Source organism: Artibeus jamaicensis, unplaced genomic scaffold, assembly GCF_021234435.1.
Source record: "Artibeus jamaicensis isolate MK-2021 breed Jamaican fruit bat unplaced genomic scaffold, CSHL_Jam_final contig_760, whole genome shotgun sequence".
Taxonomy (NCBI): Eukaryota; Metazoa; Chordata; class Mammalia; order Chiroptera; family Phyllostomidae; genus Artibeus; species Artibeus jamaicensis.
In genome coordinates, this window is record NW_026521955.1 from 1607776 (window position 1) to 1613707 (window position 5932).

The window sequence follows — 5932 nt, forward strand, 5'->3', positions numbered from 1 at the left end:
TGGTATACACAGTGTCCCCATCGTATGCTACTATCCCCATGTCTGTGGTCAGACATTCCTGAAAATCAATCATTGAGGCCTCTTCCGAATCTGACCCCAAACCATAGCCATCATTACAGCCATAATGATTATCATGGCTTCCTTAACCTCCTCCGTAAGCACCACATCCTTGCAAAGCTAGCTCCCGCCAGTGCTGTCCTACTGTCCACCAGCTTCAGGTCTGTCTGTCCTAGGGACCTGGCCACAGCATGGCCGAGTGCTTTCGGGATGGATCATAGTAAGCTCTAACTTCATTCTGACTGCTCTTAAAAGTTTCGATATACCTGCGCCCTATTATTTCCTTGTGTTTCTTTAGAGCCTTTTCAGCTATTTCCTGTGAAGCAAACTGCACGGGGGTCTTCCCCTACGCCTCCTCTGGAAGTCCACCGGCAATGTTGTCCCATTGGGCACGATATCCAGCCAGAAGAAGAATTGAACCACTTCTTCCCTGTGGCATCCAGAGCAGAGTCCTCTAAGCCGTACAAAGTCATCATTGGCAACGTCAGGACTGTTCGCACCAGTGTGCTTCAATACACAGTCCATTTCAACGTTGCTTCTCTGGAATACTTAAAAATGTGTGTCCCATAGTTTCTCTCTCTTTTTTTCAGGGCCAATTTGACTTCATCTTCTGATTCAAGTTCAACAAAAGCCTTGCCACTTAGTCTGCTTTCTCTAGCATAAATGAAATGAACACCTCGATCCTCATTTTGAACTTTGCAGTCAGGAAAAAACAAAAATGCTGCACTGTCTGCGGAACAAGACAAGGGCAAGCCCCGGACCTTCCCCAGGAACCCATCTCTGCCTTCAGGCAAAACAGACTGATCACACAACTGCAGTGTGGCCGAGCAAAACCCCAGGCACATTTTTTTCCTGCAACATATTATTCATTTTTTCCATTCTTGTTTCATATACATCTTCCAATACAATTCAATCCAATTCAACCATTTATTCCAGAGTTCTCTCCCAATTCTTCCCATTTATGGCTTCTGGCTATTAGAAGTTAAGCACACACCATTTATTTAGAGAAAAGGGCCAATTTTTCTAAAGGATTCTCCGCTCCATAAATGTGTCTCCTCTGGGTAAGATGTACAGCATCACCAGGGAGGATTACCTGTTCTGATTTCTGGAGCCAACGCTTATAAAAACTGATGCCAGGTTCTTTCTTGTATCACTTCCAAGAAACATGAGCACCAAACCTCAACTGCCCTGACAACACAAGACCTCTGCTGCAAAACTGCCAAAGAAACACGGGGCCACTGAGTTCAAGTGCACCAGCTGAGTCTCAGAGGAGCCCCGTTTTGTCTTTTCCTGGAACTATCATGCAGTTCTAAATATTCTCAGAAATATAGCCAATCTTTGATCCATCTGATCTGCTAGTTCGTGGGCTGAACATAAGGGACAGCTTAGAGAAAAGTGGAAACAATGCCTTTTGCTAGTTGCATCTTTCTTAACATGGACACAAAGCCTCCATTCAAGGCAAGAGCATTCCAATTCAGTTGAGATTTTTAGCAACAGTAAACAGCAGAGACTCCTGCTGCTGATGAAACAGCAGTGACACATTTCAAAATTTACGCCCGAAGTTGAAGTGTTGGTAGTGACCTACCATAAACTCAAACACTCCGTAAGGCTAGTTCCAGGCTACCTAGAGGTTATACAATGGACATTTCAGGGTTACTGCTGAAGAGGAGACACAACACCCCTCATTTCTTGATCTACAGCCTCTTCATAGACTAATTAGGTCTAGGGTCCTGGCCCCTGCAGGGTGTGAACTCAGGCACAGAGGAGACTGCAAAGCTTTTTAGGCATTTGTCTATCAGGAAGTGGATGAGGCTTTGGAGAGAGATTTGCAGAGCTGCAAATGTTCCTCACTGTTCATAGTCATAAAAGGATCTTCCTGTGCTTAATCTTAAGGGATTATTAGTGTTTACTATAGCTCTAAAGGGACTGCCCATAAATTTGGCTTTTTAACTTACCCACAAAGCAGCTATTGGGACAACCCAGTGACAGCCATTTCCATTGTTTAGTTAAGGTGCAGCACCCTTAAATCCCTAGGGAACAGAACAGTAAATAATCTAGGCTGTCACTGGCCATGTGCTGCACTTTTAGGCTCTCAGAATCCCTTTTCCCCACCCACCCCAAGAGCCCTGCCCCCTTTGCCTTGGCATGGTCCAGAGGGCATCCTTCATCCCACCCACCCAGACCAGGATGACTGGGCAGAACTGAGTGGAGAAGTCATCAAACCACAGAGGCTGCTGAGTAGGTTCTACTTAGAAGTGAAGGGTCAGATAAAACTCCCCTTTTTGCTATATATCTTCATTGTACATGGCCTAAACACTTGTTCCAAGTGTCAGAAAATGTAGGTTAATAATTGAGAAAGAATTATTGAGAAAGAAGGTTGAGGTACTCTATGGTGGGCATTACTGCTGCTCACTGATATTTCCAAGCCCCTCTTCTTCCGTGTGCCCTAGAAGGCTGCTCCTCCCCTCTCCCTCAAAGCAAGTGACTCCGGCTTGTTTTGGCAAATGAAATGTGAGTGAAAGTGAAGACTGTCACTTCTGTGAGGAAACATTGAAGAAGAGTTGTGTGAGATTCTCCATGCCCGTGGTGCCCTGCATGGAAGCACATGTTAACGTCACAACATTAGGCCACAAGACCAAAGTAAGCAGGGATGGTGAGCATGCCCCCCCCCTCCCACAGGACAGCCACCTAGAGAGCTAAAGGATCTGCAAAGAACTCTGTGTGAGAAGTAAACCTTTGTGGTTCAAGCCACTGATTTCCTTGCAGTTGTGTGTTCCCGCAGCACACCCGGGCTCTCCTGCCTGGTACGTGCCTTCACGTCGCTGTAAGCGCAGTCTTTTTCGTCTGAACGTCATTCTCCCTGACAAAAGAGACAGATTCGTATTTCTCTCTGATCTCCGTAAACATTACAACAACCACCTAAACACTTGGCCTACCCCTACTCTGATCTTCCTTGCTCTAAAAATATTTTCCTTACTCTAGAAGTTAATTTCCCTTTTAGCTGTCTTGAGTGCTTTTTGTCAGACCTGCTTCACTTGGGATGTTAATGTTTCCAGCCCTGCCATTACATATCTGGGCCACCCTTTTAGGTTTGCACCTAATGTTATGTCTCCTCCCCACACACGCGCACTGTCCATCAATGGTACCTGTTGTCTGTAAGTCTGGACTTGTTAGGGTTTCTTTGTGAAGTTCCTTTTATCCTTCCACACCAAAATCATGTAAAATTGCAGTTTTGAACATTCTCAACGTTTTTAAACAGCCTTCCCTTCTAGAGCCTCCTGCGATGGAACTATGTCTCTTTTGCCTTGAACTTTAAAACCAGTTGCCCACAAGTCCAGGGCCGTGGCTTCCCAGCTGCGTGCTGGGGTACACTGGACACCACTGCAAACTCACAGGCTCACTGTAGAACATTTCAAACTTCTGAGGAAAATGCAGGGATATCTAATATGTGTCAGACATCGTATAAACTACTAGCCCAAGACTGCTTTATGTTTTGCGGGCATCATGTCTTTGCAAAGTTGGATTTCAAATGATTACTGTCACAAAAAGTAAGTACCATATGAAAATCAGTACAGAACAGAATGTGAGGGTAGTAGTGCTATATCTGAATCCAGCGTTTGGAAAGTTATTCAGAGGTGACCAGGTACACCCCTTTAATGACTGTCAGTTACTTAAGAATAAAATAAAAATATTATTTTCTCTTAACATTAATATTTCAAAAACAGCTATAGGTTGTTAGAGCATAAAGACTTCCTTAAGTTGTTTGGCCCTAACTATTTATAAGACATGAAACTGTTAGGTATCCCTGAGACATTGAGATCATCATGAACTGAGAAAATGTGAGAACTTCTGGTCTAGGAACCGTCCAACCACACTCAAAATCTTGTCCTAGAACCTCCTCAAAAAGACATGGTTCTCTTGCTTCAACAAACAGTGCTGGGAAAGCTGGATACCCGCAGGATAAAGAGTGATGCTCAACTCTTACCTCACAACACATACAAAACTTAACTCAAAGTGGATCAAAGGTCTAAGTGTAAGACCTAACTAAAACTGTAGAAATCTTAGAAGAAGATGTAAGTGTAAATCTTCATGACCTTGGATTTAACAATGGTTTGTTAGCTATAACGTAAGAAGCACGAGCAGAAAAAGAGTAATAGATAAATTGAACTTTGCCAAAATGTTGTGCATCTATCAAGAGAGTGAAAAGACAGCCCACAGAATGAGAGAAAAAGTTGCAAACATATCTCTGCTAAGGGTCTAGTATCAAAAATATAGAAAGAATTCCTATAACTCAAGAACAGAGCCCTGGCCGGTGTAGCTCAGTAGATTGAGCGCGGGCCTGCGAACCACACGATCACGGTTCGATTCCCAGTCAGGACACATGCCTGGGTTGCAGGCCGGTTCCCTGCAGGCCAGTTCCCAGCAGGGGACGCACAAAAGGCAACCATACATTGATGTTTCTCTCCCTCTCTCCTTCCCCCCCTTCCCTTCTAAAGATAAATAAATAATAAAATATTTAAAAAAAAACAAACAGAAAGACAGCCTAATTTTAAAATGGGAGGGGGGATTTAAATAGATATTTCTCCCAAAATAGGCACATAGCCAGGTAAAAAGCAATGAAAAGATGTTTACATCATTAAAGTCATTAGGAAAATTCATGTCAAAACCCAATGAAATACCACTTCACAATCACAGGTAAAGGTAGAAATTCATTTTTTTACATGTGGACATTTAATTATATCAACTGTTCAGTACAATTTATTAAACATCTCTCCTTTCTCTCATTTAATGACTTTGGCACCTTTGTCAAAAGTCAATTGACCGTATGTGCAAGGATCTATCTATCTACCTATCTATCTGTCATCTCCTTACTTCGATATCATATTACCTTTATTTATTATTAGACACCAATATTAGGATAGCTATAACACTATAGTAAGTCTCAAAATCAGGAATTATGGATCCCACATCTTTGCCTCTCATTTTCAAAACTCTTTTGGAGGTTGTAGATCCTTTGTATTCCCAGATGAATTTTAGAATCTGTTTTTTTAATTTTTTTTAAATAACAGCCTCCTGAATTTTTTTAGTATTTGTTGACTCTATTGATCAATCTGGGGAAGAATTAATATCTTAAAAATGTTGAGAATTCAGCCCTGACTGGTGTGGCTCAGTGGACTGAGCGCTGGCCTACAAAGCAAAGGGTCATGGGTTCAATTCCCATTCAGGGCGTGTGCCTGTGTTACAGGCCAGGTCCCCAGTGGAGGGTATGTGAGAGGCAACCACACACTGATGTTTCACTGCCCCTCTTTCCCTCCCCCTTCCCCTCTCTCTAAAAATAAATAAATAAAATATTTTCTTAAATGTTGAGAATTCCAATCCATAAAAATCAATGTATAACTCTATTTATTTAGATCTCTTCTGATTTTTCTTAGCATAAAATTCTTGTAAATAGTTTGTTAAATTTATCTCTCAGTATTTCACTTTGATGTTATCATAAATTGTATTTGTACTTCAATTTCCAATTGTTAATTGATAGTACATAGAAGTATAACTCATATTTATAATGACTTTGTATCCTTTTACTTGCTCAGCTCACATAGAAGTTCAGTAATTGTTATAATTCTTTTGGGATTTTCTATGTAGATGATCATGTCCTCTATGAATATAGTTTTGCTTGTTTCTGTCTAAAATATATGACTCACTTACTTTTCTTGCCTTATTGCATTGACTAGAGCTGCTTGGACAATCCTGACTGGAAGTGGTGAGAGAAGACATCCCTGCTCTTTTCCAAGCTTTGGGGGTAAAGCATTCAGTCTCCCACCATTAAGCATTGATGTGAACTGTGGGCTCTTATTGATGCCTTTTTCCTTCTATT

At 41.8% G+C, this 5932-nt stretch overlaps 1 non-coding gene and 1 pseudogene across 1 annotated transcript; one reads left to right on the forward strand and one right to left on the reverse strand.

Moving 5' to 3' along the window:
* Window positions 1-229: 229 nt before the first annotated feature.
* LOC119062917 (heterogeneous nuclear ribonucleoprotein H2-like) lies at window positions 230-902 on the reverse strand (annotated as a pseudogene).
* Window positions 903-5207: 4305 nt separating this feature from the next.
* TRNAC-ACA (transfer RNA cysteine (anticodon ACA)) lies at window positions 5208-5286 on the forward strand. The gene has a single exon. It is a non-coding gene; the product is annotated as a tRNA-Cys (tRNA).
* The last annotated feature ends 646 nt before the right edge of the window (window positions 5287-5932 follow it).